The sequence below is a fragment of the Epinephelus moara genome, chromosome 23 (genome assembly GCF_006386435.1).
Source record: "Epinephelus moara isolate mb chromosome 23, YSFRI_EMoa_1.0, whole genome shotgun sequence".
Lineage (NCBI taxonomy): Eukaryota > Metazoa > Chordata > Actinopteri > Perciformes > Serranidae > Epinephelus > Epinephelus moara.
In genome coordinates this window covers 32,425,658-32,444,330 of record NC_065528.1, presented here as the reverse complement: position 1 = coordinate 32,444,330, position 18,673 = coordinate 32,425,658, and the positions used below count along the sequence as shown (strand labels likewise).

The window sequence follows — 18,673 nt, the reverse complement described above, 5'->3', positions numbered from 1 at the left end:
GTGAGCCAACTTCAGCATAACTACACAGTTTCTTTTCAGTATTTGTGTCTTTCTGCTGCTGAGACAGAAAAGTTTTTCCCTGCAGTGACAAACTTCTTCAAACTGTAACTCAATATATTCAGTTCATAATGATTTAAAAAGAGAAAAGAAAAACATCTGCACAGTTCAGAAGCTAAAAGAGAAAAAAGTTTGGATTAGTACCAGTCAGTGAACAGGTAGCCTGGCCCTCACCGATACACCCTTCCTACCCAAGGTGCGGCACTAACTGAGGCATATTAAATGCCGCCGCACGCAGTTGGATAGCACGATGGCCAATCACAGCAAAAACCAAGGTGACGTATTCATTGCATTAAGCCCCATGTGTTTGCCGACCAGTGGGGCTAACTGATATATTATATTTTTGCCGTATCCCGACGGCAAAACGGCAAAAACGTCCTTCCTGGAAGCGAAGGCTTCTAGGGCAGTCTTCTGTTCCTCTCTCAAGGAAAAAGATAAGTGTAGTTGGCTTAGTGTTTCTTCCAAAGCTAAACTGAATGGACGCGGTCCTTCACCAGCTGCCATCTTGGCTGTTTACTTTTCGCAGCACTAGCCATGTTTCCATCAGCCTGTTTAGATGCACATCTAGAAGTATCGCATTGGAAAATTATGATGGAAACGCCAAAATTCGAATTAAAATCCCCTGATTCACACAAACTAAAATACGCTCGCTTTAGCCGGGTTTTGGTTGATTTGAAAAAATGCTGATCCGCATCACGGGGGATGGAAACAGTTATGTTGGAATTAAGTCTGACGTAGCGCACCTCTCTCCATGGTGATATCCACACTCCGGGTCGGGAAGGCGGTAATGCATTTACAAGCTGGTTGCCAACCGCCAGAAAACGTAGAAGAAGAAGAAGAATGTGAGACTTGTTTTGTTTCCGGTTCAGCGGAAAACTTGCGCAAGTTCGTAGTTTTCACCAAAGTCCGTACATTTAATGGAAACACACAGGATTCGTATTTCTTTTAATGCGCATTTCTCAATGATTCCAATCACTTTTGGATGGAAACATAGCTACTGTCATCATCATGTTACGCCCCGCCCAGTCTATCTGACACGCTCTGTCTGATAGACTGATCTGATTGGTCCGACAGGCAATTCGTCAGGGCCAGATCCCCGTGCAGTGCAAATTTGAATGTGCTAGGGGCGGGGCATCTGGATTTCCAGGTTAGTGAAGAGGTGTAATGTAATTTAAAAACGAGATTTTCCCTTCACTTTCTCATCTGCCTCGACCAGCCTGTGGACTGATTTCTGTTTAAAGGACTTGGGACAAATTTTACATTATGCGTAGTTTCTTATCTCTAATGCGCTAACAGAGTGCAACATTAGCCAACGTTAGCTAAAATATGGAGTCCGCTAACATCAACAGACGACTGTCAACCACCACAACACAGACTGCACACATGCTGTTTCCAGCAACGGCCCGGTGGAGACGAAACTTCACTTAAGTGTTGACCAAGAACTTTTTTGTCAACCTACACATTCATTTATTTTCTATATCTGCTTATCCTGTTAGGGGTCGTTGGGGGGTGGAGCCTATCCTCAGCTGGGTGAGAGGCAGGGTTCACCCTGGACAGGTCACCAGACTATCACAGGACTGACACATTTTGACTTATTTCCAAAAAGAAGAAGAAGAAGTCCTGAACGCGCTCAGATAAATAAAGACAGTGGTAAAAAATAAAAGACTTTTTAAACTTGAGTCGTCAGTAGTGAAGATTAGAGGAGGAAAACAGCTGGAGATGAAACTTTCACTTTGCCTTTTAACCATAAAGCTAAATTCAAACTAAATTTACATCCCAGACGCCACACTGCTGCATCACCTGACACAGACTCAGACAAGGAAGCCAAACCTAAACAAATGAACACGCACCAACATCTACACAAGAACCTAAAGCAGTCAGAACCAAGTCACAGGTCAGGAACACGGTGTGAGGCCGACAGATGACGAGGACTTTGTGCTGAAAACATTCCTTCAAACTTTGATTCCAGGGTCAATAATGAAGCTTCTCAACACAGGATTAACTTTTACAGAACGCAGTCTGTTGAACCATTTAATCCTATTTTTAAGACACTTCAAAGTTCCCTGAGATGTGGATGTAATGTAATAAGTATGTCACGATCCAATTCATGAAGATTAAAGACACACAGTCACAAAACACATGTGTGTGTGTGTGTGTGTGTGTGTGTGTGTGTGTGTGTGTGAGCAGGAGAGAGGACACTTGTCCCGACTGTATCACTGTGAGTCAGTAAAGCTGCACCCAGACCTCCAACACATGTCAAACACGTTAACCTGCTGACACACACACACACACACGCACGCGCACGCGCACACACACACACACAGAGTCCATTTTAGCAGTAAGAAGGAGAATGGAGTGAAGGAAGCTGTTAAAGCCATCAGAGGCAGAGACGGTTCCCGCTGTTGTCCATAAAAGCTTCAGTGTAGCAGACAGCTTACAGAGTCTGCTTCACTACTTTCCCTCCTCCTCCTCCTCCTCCTCCTCCTCCTCCTCCTCCTCCTCCCTTCTTCTCTGCAGCATTTTAAAGTTCATGTATAATGAAAATGAGCTGCAGGTATCGCTGACTCAGCCACTTCTCTGATCAGAAAAAAAAAGAAAGGAATCAAAGGAATGAAACAGTCGGCTGGTAACAACAAAGAGATGACCGTGAGCACGAGTTCACAATAAATACATTCAGTGATGTCCAAAAAGTCCGCGCCTCAGGGTGCACGGGCCAACGGGGGCCGACGGGGGCCGACGGGGGCCGCCATTCAATGCAGAATAAAAGGAGAAAAGAGACACAGCTGCTCAGATACATTTATATTAAAGGGATAGTGCACCCAAAAATGAAAATTCAGCCATTATCTACTCACCCATATGCCGAGGGAGGCTCAGGTGAAGTTTTAGAGTGCCCAGAGAGGCAGTCAGAGCTACAGGCTACAATGAGGCTAAAAACAGAGTTCACATGAGGTTTTTCCAAACAACTTTTTATGTCGGGGCTTCAGGACACTTGGATCACTACGGATGAGCAGTATGGAGATATTTTGCGCTTTCAATTATGTGTTTTTGGACGTTTGAATCTGGGGCGCCGTCAGCCTCCATTAGGTGGAGTTGTGTTGCTACCTCCTCTCCCCTTGGATCTCTGCAAGTGATGTGAGGACTCTAAAACTTCACCTGAGCCTCCCTCGGCATATGGGTGAGTAGATAATGGCTGAATTTACATTTTTGGGTGCACTATCCCTTTAAGGTCAGGAAAACATTACAGCTAATAGACCTCCATAATATGGTCCTAAAATAATATCAGGACATTTCAGGGTATTTTTGCAACTATGATATTCTTGAAAATATGAGTAATTAGTAAAATTATTATTAATTTAAAAACACAGTAAATCAGTAACTACTTGTGACTAACTTGTGAACAACAACAGTAACTCAGAGTGAGATTCAGATTCTGTCACAATATTAATAGTTCAACACATTTAAACAGCTCCCAAATACAAAAAACGTCCCCTGGGATCTATAAATCAACAGTCACACATATGGAGTTTATTCACGTAGGTTTACATCACCAAAGGTTTCTGACAGAATCAGAGAGGAGGAGCCCGAGGCGTTCCCAGGCCAGATGAGATACATAATCCCTCCAGTGTGTTCCGGGTCTGCCCCAGGGCCTCCTACCAGCTGGACGTGCCCAGAACATATCATATCAATAGCAGAATTATCCTGAACGATATAATATGACACACCCCTAGAAGCTGTATGCTGCAGGATTTTCCTAAAAGACCACCTCAGGATCTGAGTTACTTACTACAAGTTAGGGAAGGAAGGGAGGAGAGAAAGTGAGAGGAAGGGTTCATGGTTCAAGACTCAGTTTATTGTCTTGCCAAAAGGTAAAAAAACACGAGGGAACGAAATTAATTACCCAGGTCCAGCAGTGTACAGAATTAATATCATTTTAAGACAGACCTACATCGATAATTAAACAGTAAGCCAGTCGCCAGTAGCTGAGAAGCCAAAAGTTTAGGGGGGACGGACGAATGACGGAGTGGGAGAGACGGAAAGCCTGAATTTTGTTCTTTAAATCCTTTGAGCTGTGAAGAAGACCTTGTTTTTCTCAAAGTGTAATGTACACTCGATTTTTAAGGTGGTGTTCATGTCAAGAAGACTTGTACTTTTACTTTGAATACTTCATTACATTTCATATAATAAAATTGCTCTTGATACATAAGTGCAGTTAATATCAAATACTTAAAGTAATATTCGAACAGGTGATTTTAACTTCTACCAGAGTCATTTCCTGGTAAGAAATCTGTACTTTTGCTGAAGTGAGGTTTTCAGGTGCTTCATCCACAGCTGCATCAGACTGAGAGCAGCACTGACAAAAAACAACTATATTGAGGAGAATAAACGAGAGTGAATCTGAGGCTGATTTTTATTCCCACTTTCACTGCTGAGTGTTTTTACAAACACTAACTGTCAATCCTGCAGAGCAAACCTTCAAAGAGAAAGACGAGAGTGGCTCCGCCCACACAGCGGTGGACGCTATTACTGTGGACATGAATGATGAAGTGATAATTAATGATGACAGGCTGATGGATCCCTACAGGTCACATACAAGTTAAGTAAGAGAGGAGGACGCTGTCAGGAGCAGCAATCGTCTCTTCACTGCTGTAACACAACAGATCACTCAGACGCTGCGTCTGATGACTTTAATGTTTCTCTGGAACAAGTTGGGAGAAAAAACTTACTGTGATGGAAAAGTGTTCCTGCTCTTTGTGCTACATTAAACTAAACACTGAGCTCATCTTTTCTTCAACACTGAAATACTGCACATTTCCTGTTCTGGTGTTTGCTGTCAGATTCGTCTAAATTAAACGAGGTGACAATGGTTAACACAACTTTATCAACAGATCTCTGTCGCTGTTGAGCATCATACTCTGAAGCTGCTGAAATCAACTGCTGGGTACAACTTTCCCAGAAACCCTTGAAGCTCCACTCGTGTATTTTGGCATTTTTCATATTTTACTGTCAGTATGTCTCAGATCTCAGACTGTACTAAATATTTTGAGTGCACACTGCATAGTGCAGGATAATGCACGGAACCACTGACACACTCAAAACTGGACACTTCTCGCCCTCAACAGCCGCCATCTTTGTGACGCAGCAAACTTTTGACATGGCGGCTGGAGACGTCACGGAGCCTGTTAGTTCTACATGTGTAGAACTAACAGGCTCTACCACCAACAATATTATATTACCTTATCATCATATCTCTCTGACAGACTTCAGTTCATCTCCATCAATAACTGCAAATCCCCCAAGGTGTCCCCCAGGGTTCAATTCTCGGTCCCCTCCTCTTCATCCTGTACCTGTTCCCCCTTGGTCACATAATCCACCGTCATGGTCTCCAGTTCCACTGCTTCGCCGATGATATCCACTGCCACCCGCTCAACCCTGACAAACTGCATCACTAAAATAACATCCTCGCTTCAAACCAACTTCCTCCAATTAAACTACGACAGATCTAAAATGATCATCATTGGACCAAAAGCACTCACCAAATCCACCCATAACTTCACCCTCAACATCGATGGCGCCACAGTATCCACCTCCCCTCACATCCCAAATCTTGGCGTCATTTTGGATCAATCCCTCTCTTTCGACCAGCACATTAAACACATCGGCTACTCACCCACTCTCGCACCCGTGACCACATCATCCCCGTTCTCCATAAGCTCCACTGGCTCCCCATCCCCCCGTGAATCCACTTCAAAATCCTCCTCCTAACATACAAAGCCCTCAATAACCAGGCCCCACCCTACCTGTCTGAGCTCCTCCATCATCACACTCAAATCAGCCTGAATATGCCAGCTTGAAAAGATGTGTCTTCAGACGGGACTTGAAAGTGGAAAGGGAGTCAATACTGCCAAAGAGTTCCAGAGGTGATGTGTCGATGTGCAAAGTCCACGACTGAGTGGAGCTTTGTGACGAGTGACGCTTCTCACAAAGAAGAAGAAGAAGAGATACAAACGGACCCGATGGAGAGGAAGAGACACAACTACAAACATTCAGAGACAAAAAGGAAGTGAAACAAAGAGCAGAGAAACTTCTTCTTCGTTGGTGCGGCCCCAGAACTGAGAAGAAAAGAGTGTAAAGCTTTGAGCCACAGTGAAGAGACCAGACACACACTCTGCTGGGCAACACACACACACCAGCATCCATTTACACACACACACACACACACACACACACACACACACTAAAACACTGGCAAAGATCCTGAAACTATTCACCGTCACCACACACACTGAAACACACACACACACACACACTGAACATTTGGCAGCTGATAAAAGTTTCTGCTGCTTCGACTCATCAACTCTCACTTTTTCCTCCTTTTCTTTCCCTCAGACTGGTGAATTCTTTCTTTTCTTCTCTTCTTCTTTTCTTCGCTGCTTTCATCCCGTCTGGATTCCTTCCATCCATTTTAAATTCTTTCTTTCTTTCCATCGTTCTCCTTCCTCTGTGTCCCATTTGTCATTTTTCAGTCCAACACTCCTTTCCTTCATCCTTTTGTTCCATCACTCCTTCCTTTAATCCCCACTTTCCTTCCATCCCCTCTTCTGTACTTTCACCAGTCCTGCCTTCCTTCCCTCCTGACATTGTTCCTTTCTTCCTTCCATCAGCCTTTCTACTTTTCTATCCTTCTTACCTTCCTTCCATCCTTTCATGTTAACTTCCACCCTTCCTTTCATCCCTCCTTTCTCCCTTCTATCATTCCTTTCTTTCCTCTTTCCATTCTCCCTTCCTTCCTTTATTCCTCCTGCACTTCCATCCTTCTTTCCTTCCTTCAACCCTCCTTTCCATCCCTCCTTCCAATGTTTTTTCTTTTTCCTTCCTCCCATCCTTCCTTCCTTTCTTTGTTTCATCTTCCCTCCTTAGATCATTCTTTCCACCCTTCCATCCTTACATTCTCCCTTAAGTCCTTCCTTTTATCATTCCTTCCTTCCGTTCTCTCATCCTTCCTTTCTCCTTTAACCCTTCCTTCCTTTCTTTTTCCATCCTCTCTTCTTTCTTTCTCCCTTCTATGCCCCATTCATCCATCCTCTCTGTCTTTAATCCTCTCTCCCATCCTTTCTTTCTCCTTTAAACCTTTCTTCCATCCAACATTCCTTCCTTTCATCCTTCTTTCCTCTCTGGATCATTAAGGTTGTGTATTAATGATTCAGGAGATTTGACGACAAAGACAAACACACACCGAGTTTTGTCAGGTCTGGCGAGATGTTTGCCATCTGTGTGTGTGTGTGTGTGTGTGTGTGTGTGTGTAGACAAAAGTGGAGTCCAGTCAAACCCACACACCTCACATTTCATGCAGTGAAACATTTCTGGGACAAAATCCAAACACAACAGCCACACACACACACACACACACACACACACACACACACANCACACACCTCACATTTCATGCAGTGAAACATTTCTGGGACAAAATCCAAACACAACAGCCACACACACACACACACACACACACACACACACACACAGCCACACACACACAGCCACACACACACACACACAGTGTACCTCCAGCAGCAGCAGACATGTTGAGGTTCGAGCTGAAATGAAGAACCTGTGATGAATCAGTCTCTGACTCTGTCTGAAGCTCTCAGAGAGTCGCTGTCGATGTTTTCTGGACCCAAGAACTCGAGTTTGTTCCCAAGTTCAATATTTAAAGAACAGACTTGAGTTCATCTCCGAGTGTCTGTGCAGTCGCCTCTAGTTAATAAAGCTGATAAAAACTTGTGAAACCAAATAAATGCAGGAAAAAAATGATTTTTCCTCACATTCATCCACTGATCACATCTGAGAGTGACTACAGAGGACTTGGGGAAATTATCAAGTCAAAAACAAGTGCTGAGTCTGTTCCCTAGTCTTAAATCCAGGGATATTTGTGGCCTACGTCTGACTCGAGTCTTTGCAAAACAATTCTGAAATCAAGCCCCGAGTTAGTTAAGACAAGTCCAAACAAAATATCAAGTCTCATCAAAGCAATTCCCAAGTTAAACAAAAGAAGTCCAAGTCTGGGCTAAACTTGTTTAGTCTCATGTCAAGTCCCAAGTCAAATATCATGTCTGTCAAAGCAAGTCTCAAACCAATCAAAACATGTCAAGTCTCAGGTCTTGCTAAAACAAGTCTTACATCAAGTTCCACATCCTCCGGGGTTTGTGGGTCGAGTCACAAGTCTTCATAAGCAAAATGCAAGTCAGTTGCAAGTCTTTCATGTCCCTGAGGTGTTTTTACATACCTGAAAACAAGTCCTTTTAATGTTTTAGTCTAGTTAAATACTTGAGGTGTGCTTCGCTGCATAGTGCTGTCTCAGGTCAGAACTTGAGACCTGAAGGTGTTCACTTGAAGTCTCAAGTCGAATCAAGTATTTATGGAGTCAAGTCACAGAGAAGTCAGGTCCCAATCGAGTGCCATGTCGTCATTTTGGTAACTTAAGTCTGAGTCGAGTTTTGACAAAATATTTGTGAAATCAAGTCATTTCAGACAAGTCTTAATTCAAGCAAGTCCAAACGTAATATCAAGTCTTAGAAAAGCTATTCCCAAGTGAATTAAAAGAAGTCCAAGCCTGGGCTAAACATCTAAAGTCTCAAGTCAAGTCCCAAGTCGGTGGGGACAAGTCAAATATCATGTCTGTCAAAGCAAGTCTCAAACCAATTGAAACATGTCAAGTCTCAGGTCTTGCTAAAACAAGTCTCACATCAAGTTCTACATCTTTCAGGCTTGAGGTTCAAGTCACAAGACTTCACATGCAAAATGCAAGTCAGTTGCAAGTCTTCCGTGTCCCTGAGGTGTTCTGATATAGCTGAGACCAAGTACTCGAGGCGTGTGTCTCTGTGTAGAGTCTGTGGTCAAAACTTGGGATCTGAATGTTTCACTTTTCAGTCTCAAGTTGATTTAAGTCTTTCCAGAGCCCAGTCGCAGAGCAGTCAGGTCCCAGTCGAGTGTTGACTCAAGTCCAAGTTTCAAACCTCCAGAGTACAGCCCTGCTGAGTTATATTTAATTTTTTGGGTTTAGTTTTCAGATCAGATTTCAGATTTCTGGTGGAGACTTGTAATTACATTGAGGTTGAGGGTTGAACGTGGACAAAGGAACATCTCTGAGTTTATAGGACTGCAGTCTGAATTATTTGTTCAGGGGAAAAACACGCTGAAGCTGCTGACAATAAAAAGCAAATCCAACCGTGGAAACAGGAATCAGACTGAGCTGAGCGAGACTTCTCAGACGCAGTCAGTACACCTTTAATATGAGCGAGGGATGAATGATCTGACCCTGAGAGAGTGAGATCTTAAAAACACTCCCACACACACATACAGGCCGCTGTATTTGCTTTCATAAGATTTGAGAGTGACAAGGTACAAGCTCCTGGGAAGGCTGAGAAAATGAAGCCGTTTATGGGAACAAGAGGAACTATTAAAACACTCGACGGAGGAGGAGAACTGAGAACATGGAGGGAAGCAGTGATGGATGGAAGACAGGAGGGGAAGTGGAGGAAACACACACACACACACACACACACACACACACACACACACTGCAGTGATACGCTTTTATGTGAGCTGGCAGACAGAGGCAGATCACAGAGACCAGTTAGATCCACTGGTCACACTGGGGGGTTTCATCTGGGTCCAGTTGGAGTGTGTGAAGAGCCACAGACACACATTCTGACTCCAAGTGCTGATCTTACTAAATAACATGTTTAAACTTCAGCTGGTCTCTAAATATTCAATGTTTCCTCGCTAAAAGAACGAGATTGATTCTGTGCAGTGAAAAAACTCTGAGACAATAAACTCTGTTTACTGAGACAGAAAAGCCTTAAATGGGCAAAATAACCCTGCAGCCCGTCTGCAGGCAGCGACACACACTGAGGTGTTACAACCATTACCACAGTAGGTAATCTGTTTGTTCAAACTCTGTCTTCCTGTGTGTGTGAACCACAGACTGAAGGTGGACGCAGTGTTACAGCAGTTTGACGTCTCTGCACATCAGAAGTACACACTGATGTAAAAATCTTAAACTTCTGAAATCACAAAAAGGGAAAAAGACACAACAGATACTGTACATACATCTTTACAGTGCAGCTGACTGAGGTTAACATGGGAGGACACATGACGGCCTCCTGCTCTGAAAAGCAACGACGTCGTAACATCTCCTAAACCTGACAAACTCTGCAGGATTGAGGGATTTGCACACGTTCATTTATTTGTGGCGGCCAACCACATTATCAACATCTGCCGCCACGTTTTGATTCTATAGTTTTGGAGCTGGACTGTTCAGTTATTCATTACTTCACACTCTCGGAGCAGCAGAGCTACTCTGAACACAGACGAGCAGCAGAACACAGTGACAGTGAAACTACTGATTATTATCCTGGTTCTAATCAGAGTTACCACCCTGTGGTTGTATGACTCCGCCCACCAGTCCACCCTGTGGTTGTATGAATCCGCCCACCAGTCCACCCTGTGGTTGTATGACTCCGCCCACCAGTCCAGTGTCTCTGACAGTCTCCATCCATGTCAGTGAAAACATGGATGCTTCACACACAGAAGATCTATACAATCAGCACAGTTTCAAGATTAGAGTCACCAATTCAGTATCTGACCAAATGTCTCCCCTTCTGTTCCTGAGATATGACGTTAAAACATGATGATGTCACAGTCAAGCTGACCTTTGACCTTCATTATTTTATCCTGTTAGACATTTGTGTCAAGTTTTGTCAGAATTAGTGAATGAATTATTCAGTTATAGACAAAAACATGTTTTGTGAGGTCACACTGACCTTTGACCACAAAATTCTAATCAGCTTACTCTTCAGTCCAAGTGGACGTTCAGTTCATTGTTGAGTCCAAGTTAACCTTTGTGCCAAATTTGAAGAAAGTCCCTCAAGGCATTCTTGAGCCTTGCGTTTATGACAATGAGATAGATGCAAGGTCACAGTGACCTTTGCCTTTTGACCACCAAAATCTAATCAATTCGTCCTCGAGTCCAAGTCAACCTTTGTGCCAAATTTGGAGAAAGTCTCTCAAGCGTTCTGAGATATTGTTTTCACAAGAATGAGACAGACAAGGTCACAGTGACCTTGACCTTTGATCAATGAGCAACTAAAACTTATCAGTTCATCGCTGAGTACTAGTGGACATTTGTGCCAAAACTAAAGAAATTCCCTTGACGTGTTCTTGAGACAACGTGTTGACAAGAATGGGACAGCCACGGCTCTTGCTGGCACGGAGGCATAACATGTTGCCTTCACTGGCCTCTGCAGCAGCCGCTCCTCTCATCCATCCATCTGATCAGCTCTGAACAGATCGACTGATCAATTATCCAAACCACGCCTCAACTTAAACTCCACAAACTGCTGCACCTGTGCTGCGTTCACAGACCCCAATGTAGAGAGGAGACACAGACTGACACAGAGAGACGATGGAATATTTCACCTTCCTAAAGTCAAACTTCACACAGTCTAATGATGCAGTTCACCCTGATAACCACTGGTATACACATGCTGGTTTTTCCCAGCAGCAATGCACCGTGGCACTGACAGTGCACAGAGCGCCGTCTCAGCTGGGCGTGGTCACGACACAAACACACCAAACTGTGACCACGCCCATCGTCTGGTGACAAAGCCTCAATAAACACACAATGAAAAAAGGGCTGACATCAACAACACTTTATAACTCCTCATCCTACATGAGTTATAGCCTCCATCTGTGTGTGTGTGTGTGTGTGTGTGTGTGTGTGTTAGACCATGCAGTAAGAACATATTTTCTAGGATAAAACAGGTCGTAAAGTTCTTCTGTCTCCGTGCAGCGTGTTTGAGCCCACTGTCATCATCGTACCACAGCTTCAGAACAACATTGTGTTTGTGTATCACAGCTTCATGGAGTTCAAACAGAGGGAGAGGAGCGGTATAATAAGACACGGAGAGGTGTGTGTGTGTGTGTGTGTATGTGTGTGTGTGTGTGTGTGTGTGTGTGTGTGTGAGTAGAGTGTCAGTAATTGGCTGATATGTGAGCAGAGTGTGTGTACGAGGGGCAGCAGGGTCTCACCAACAATTCATCACTTAAAAAACGGCCTGAAGCCTCCAATTAACCCCTAAACCCACACACACACACACACACACATACACACACACACACACACACACACAAAAACCACAGAAGAAGCTGCAGCTGCCAAAATAAACAGCCAATGGCGTTCATGGGAACCCACAATGGTTTCTAATGACAGCGGGGGAGGGGAGGACAGAAAATGATCTGAATACTGTGTGAAAAGAGTCGAAGAGAGGGAAGATGGACGAGGAGAAAATACTTTCAAAGGAAAAAGTATTTTTTTGTTTTCAGAGGTGGAAGTTAGATTTCAGAATACAAGTCGCTGTGACTCTCTCTCACCTGTTCAGTGTTCACACCTGTTGATCTCTGATGACATCAAACGCCTCACTCTCCTGAAACACAAAACATGACACAGGTTATTAAAAACCAGTTTGGGTTAGTGACACAGGAAGTAATCTGAAGCCCTTTTTAAACAGGAGTTGTGCAAATTTGCAGGAAAGCCCAATCAGTCTTTTTTCAGCATTGGCAGTATAAAAACAAAATCGGGGAGTGCAGCAAAATGCCGCCTACCTACTTTTGTTTATACAGAATGTGCCTTTTTCGGGGCAATGGGGGGCGTGAGCAAGTAACAAAACGTGTAATGGCCTCTTCGTTTGCGAGGACAAGGAGGGCGCGCAATTCCTTGTCTCCCCAGTTGCTCATCTTTACAGTGTCTGTCAGGTTTGTGTTTCCCTCTTGCTACTAGCTGCTCGCTAATTCCTGCTATCAGCTGTTTCCTGTTTATCCACCGCCAGTGGCTCGCACGTGCGGCGTCATCAACAGCTCCTCCCACAAGTCATCAACAGCCCCTCCCGTTGCAGAAGGCTGCCTCGGTCTTTTCAAACCAAAAAAGGTTCCACCAATATGTCTACCCATGACCCATTTAAGAATTATATGTAGTATAATACTGGATAAGCTGCTGGTTTCTTAATCTACACTAATAGATAATATATAAGAGGATTTATATCTGCAAAACCAACTAATATCAAATAAAAGTTTAGTGCACTGGAAAGTAAAATACTGGCTTCCAAAATGTGGTGCAGTAGAAGTATAAAGTGGCATAAATTACAAGTACTCAAGTAAAGTAAAAGTACCTCAAAATTGTATTTAATTACGGTACCTGAGTAAATGTAATTAGTTGTGCTGAATCCTGAAGGAACGACTCGAGGGTTGCACTCGGATTACAGGTCAAAACCAGGTGACAGCTCTGAGAGGGACTGTACGGAGTCCCCCAGGGGTCACGGCAAGGCTCCCAAAATATGTTCCTTCTTTTGTTCCCTCTGAGCCACATGTCTGTACCCAGTATGATCAGCTGATCAATAAGCAGTGTTATATAATTATTAGTGAGAGTAAACTTAAACAAGCTGGGCCGTCCGTCCACAGCTGAAATGTGTAACTTCACGCCAGGGCGCCTGAGACAACACGATGATGTTGCCAGGGAGTGAAAAATGTATTGCAAGAGAACTCCAAATAAGTTGTGAGGGGAAACACAAAGAGAAATCTGGCTGTGACCCTCGGGGGCCACCGTAGCACATATTTTATTGCACAACTTGTTGCTTTTCACACGTTTAACAGTTCTGAGTCCATCTGCTTTCTTCTTCTCTGAGTTTTCCCACAGTCACTGAAGTTTAACACAGAGGGGGCGGATGGTTTTTATATTGTCACTAAAAACGTACATGAGTTTAAAAAGACATTTGTCAGCTCTGTGTGTCGGGCTGACACAGTGTGTGTGTGTGTGTGTGTGTGTGGGTGGTGTTAACAGGGTGGGGCTCTGAAATACAACCAGGAGTCTGCCTGTAAAAAAATAATGATGATTTCTGAAGCGTCTATAAAAACGTTTACTGCTTTGGATTTAATATCAAAATGCTGTGAAGTGATTTTAATGGGATATTTAAAGTGATAAATATGTAAAGTGGGTATTTAAGTCACAGATTAAAGTTCTTGTTGCAGGTTCAGTGACTCTTTTCTTCTGCAATCAAGTCAAGTAACGAGTAAAGGAAATCATGATGGAGACGGGCTGATCGTTAATGCATCTACATAAATGTGAGCATTTAAGATAAGATAAAACTTTATTTATCCTCAGGGAAAGTTGTTGTGCAGCAGCTGCCAAACAAAGAGGGAAAGAGTGCAAACCAAATATAAATGATGAAGATTATCAGGTGCAGAAATCTAATGTGCACACGAGAGAAATGTGTACTAGTAATTATTTTGATTATCAGTTAATTTGCCCAATATTTTCTTGGTTCTTCAATTAATGATTTTGTTAATCAGCAGTCAGGAAATAGTGAAACATGTCTTGCTGTCTAGTTTCCCTTTAAATGGTTTGTTTTATCCACCCAACAGTCCAATAATCTAAAGCTGATCAGTTTATCATCATGTCTGAGAAAGAAAAGCATTAAAGTCTCACATTTAAGGAACATGACACCAGTAAATGTTAAAAAATGACTAAAAATGATTATTAGATTATCAAAATAGCTGCACAATAAGTGTCATAAATATAAACTGGTTAACATTAAGTGAGTAAAATAAAAGAAAATACATGAACGCTCTGGGTTGTTGGCTCATGTGCTGAAACAATATCAGACAGACATTAACTTTTAGTTTCATTATCAACTAATATATTTATGAAGTGTCAAATTTTGTCTGGAAAAATAATCAAAAACTTCATCTTCAGTTCTCAGAGGTCACTGAGGCCTCATGACTCCTCTGACTTTCCTCTGGCGCCACCATCAGGTCAGAACTTCCCTTTGTTTGCTGCTAATTAAACGTCGTTAACATTAACTGCTAACATCAGCATATTAGCACAGTCACGCCTCATCTTAACTGGACACCATGCGAACGAGCGTTTTTCCCAATGACAACACCCCAACCTGCTCCACGCATCAGCTAACAGGCCAGCGCCAGGTTCATACAACAAGATATCTGCCTGATTACAGCCTGACGCTGTACAGTGTCAGCTCAGATCGTGAACGTCAATGAGTGTCTCGTGCCATAATCCATCGTTTCAACTCCTGTAGTGTTTCATAGTAGACAAGAACTGACGCCACAGCTGGGACGCCTCATGACATTCCAACATAAAGTCTAGCATGTTTGATTTTCTTCTTGTCGTCGACGATTTCTCAGAGCCGTCACTTTGACCAATAGGAACACAGAGCGATCTGCTGCCATGGAAACTGTACGACAACACCCCAGCCTTATGATTGACAAGGGTTAGCTAGTGTTAGCTCACTGAAAAGTCGTCTGTTTCCACTTTAAAATGTTGATGAAAAACGTTGCTGTCTGTTGATGCTTTGACTTGAATTGGTGCTAAAGTGGACGGCCAGGAAGAACAAGTCCGTCCATTAGGAGGTCAGGGGATGTAACCTGCTCTTCCGCTAGAAGAACCAGAGGGAGGGTGGGACATCGACGACCAGGGTCTATCGGCTTTCCTCCAGTGTCCACACACTCCTGGATGTGGAGCCTTGGACTTCGTGCCCCTACCCTCCGGACAGGCAGACTTGTAAATGGTAAATGGACTGGACCCATTCATACACACATTCACACACTGGTGGCCGAGGCTGTCATACATGATGTTACCTGCTACTCAGTAACCATTTACTCAAGTTCGCACACCGATGGAACGTCCGCGGATACTTCAACGTGGGGACTGGAGGAGCCAGGGATCGAACCGACGATCTTCTCATTACAGCAAGACCCGCTTTACATCCTGAGTCACCCCATCCATTCTGGCATCAGTGTTTTTAACCAACATTTTGAAGCGGAAATAGAAAACTTTTCAGACATATAAAGCTTCACAGCTTTCAAGTTCGACTTTGAGTGTCGTCATCCTGAATGAAGCTTTAAACTGTTCAGCAGCAATGATAATAAATGTTCATTTATAAAGTATCATAAGGGGGAAATGTTCCACTTTCATATTTGTTTGGGAGCTGGTACTTTGAAACAACACACGCTGCACTGGAGGTGAACACTGTGAATATCAGTCCAAACTCACGTAATGAGCTCCAGAACCTGCTGCAGTGGATCAAAGTATTCACAGAACTGTGATGGCAATGTTAATTAAACGTAATAATTAATTCACACAAACTGGCAGGAATCGTGTATTATCTATCAGAGAGAAAATCATATTACTGCCTGGAATAATAACAAAAAGCTGGAGCTGCCTTCATCACGGCACAAATTCAACTAAAGGCACTTTAATTTGTGATAATACGAGACGAGAGCTTCAGTTTTCTCTCATGACGATAACATTAATGCTCACAGGCTCTGAAATAAAGGGACTTTTTAACTGAGGAGATAAAGAGAAATCAATTTAGGCAGTAATCTTCATAATGAGACAACCAAACAGACAAAAAGCTACAGACACTGGGAGGCTTTAATGAACAAAGAGCAGCGGAGTGTTGCTGAATAAGCCCGCAGACATACATCTGCACAGGTAGCTTTAATTTAAGGATTCACATCTTTACTGCAGGACGAGGACTGAAGCTGTCAGGCACACGGAGCGCAGTAAGAAGTACAGTGTTTGCCTCTCAGATGGAGTTCAGTCAGGGACGTCATTTATTGTGACCCAGCTGCCAACAACATCCTCAAACGTTGATATCTGGTTGATTAGGTTGTGATGTTGAGTAACCAAAATTCAATGTCAGAACGTCTACTGCCAACTTCAAACTGACGGAAAACACTGACGTCAGATGAAGCTGAGAGTTTGTTGGTTTTAAGTTGTGTTGTTAAGTAACCAAAATCCAGCGTCTTCCGATCGCCCCATGCCAATGTCATCTGGACGTAGAATAAAAACATGTAGTCGTACGGTTGAAGAACATCATCATGCTAAAAACACATGACGTAAAATTCCAACATCGTTAGACATTTAAAATATCGTCAACCTGATTTTTATTCTATCAAATGTTAACGTTTGTCTGATGTAAGAGTCCAACGTCTTTCTGACGTCAGCTGGTGAAATACCAAATGTCCTTCCTTTTAGTCCGGCGCTTCACTGACTCAGTGAGCTTTAGCACCGCATTTCAAAGCTCCGTCCATTTCAATGTTTTGATGTAAATGTTTTGACTTTTATTTTCTTTTGGTGTTGCTGACAGATGGACAGATGGTTAGCTGTGTTAACACATGGAAACAAAGCGCCCACTGCCCACCCTCCATCTCCACTGCTTAGCTAACGTTAGCCTTAGCCGCTCTGCACAGTGCATCACCAGGGTCTGGTGGGAGCTAGCTGTGCCCACATTTGGTGATGAAATCTAGTAACCAGGATGGCATTGCTGTGCGAACATAGCGGCCACCCTCTGGTCTCCACTGGTTAGCTAACATTAGCCTTAGCCGCTCTGCACTGTGCATCGCAAGGCTCTGATAGGAGCTAGCTAGCTGTGCCCACATTTGGTGATGAAATCTAGTAACCAGGTAGCATTGCCGTGGAAACATAGTAGCCACCCTCTGGTCTCCACAAGGCAGCCACAGTGAGTAATCAGCTTCATTTTGAGGCCCCAAATCGCGCATTAGCACTGTTACCTATGTTGGTGCTGACACTGCTAATGGTGCTAACAGAGCTAACTGTGATGCTAAAGGAGTTTTGGGGCTCAAAATTGAACCACTTACTCATTGGGGTGACCAGGTGGACATGATGTTTCTACAGCAGCTGTGTTGGTCTGGACAGCGTTACGAGCAGTAACTGTTCAATGAGTTGCAGTGGTGCACCCACTAGATTTAACGACTTTTCAAACCCTCGTAGTGACTTTAATTCTAAAAAGCAACAATATTAATGATTTATTCAGACCATCAGGAAATAAAGACAAAAATTTTATAATTAATTTCCATAAATGCTGCTCAGATAAATCTGAGTTCACGGCTCTCTCGCCATCAGCGCCGCTTCTCTCTTCTATCCTTTACGTTGTGCAGTAGGTGTAATAAACCAGGGGAGACGAGACGCCGCTCACCATGGGAGTTCAGCAGTGTTGAGTTTCTATGGTTTTGTTGATGCTCTCACTCTTTGGATTAGAAGCTGCACTAACAGTGCCACAGCTCTCACGCCATTTACATGTTTTGTTGTGGATTTTTCTTTGAATCTAATTTGGTGAATTTTCAATCCACCATTAAAGGGATAGTGCACCCAAAAATGAACGGACGAGCAGTATGGAGATATTTTGTGGTTTCAATTATGTGTTTTTGGACGTTTGAATCTGGGGCGCCGTCAGCCTCCATTAGGTGGAGTTGTGTTGCTACCTCCTCTCCCCTTGGATCTCTGCAAGTGATGTGAGGACTCTAAAACTTCACCTGAGCCTCCCTCGGCATATGGGTGAGTAGATAATGGCTGAATTTTCATTTTTGGCTGCACTATCCCTTTAATGCACAATCACATCATCAATATGCAGATACGTGTATGATGTCATCCAGCCACTCAGTGACTTTTGGAGTTTGTGCGAGGTACTTTCATTGGAAAAGAGTTGGCAACCGTGATGAGCGGCGCCACAAGCTAACTCCA

General features: G+C 43.4%; 1 protein-coding gene across 2 annotated transcripts in view; it reads right to left on the bottom strand.

Moving 5' to 3' along the window:
* plxnb2a.1 (plexin b2a, tandem duplicate 1) overlaps window positions 1-18,673 on the bottom strand; it is a 263,227-nt gene that overhangs the window by 135,965 nt on the left and 108,589 nt on the right. For both annotated transcript variants that reach the window (XM_050035913.1, XM_050035914.1), the window contains exon 3: window positions 12,490-12,542. The gene's annotated coding sequence lies outside the window, so the exon portion shown is untranslated. The remainder of the gene's footprint in view (window positions 1-12,489; window positions 12,543-18,673) is intronic.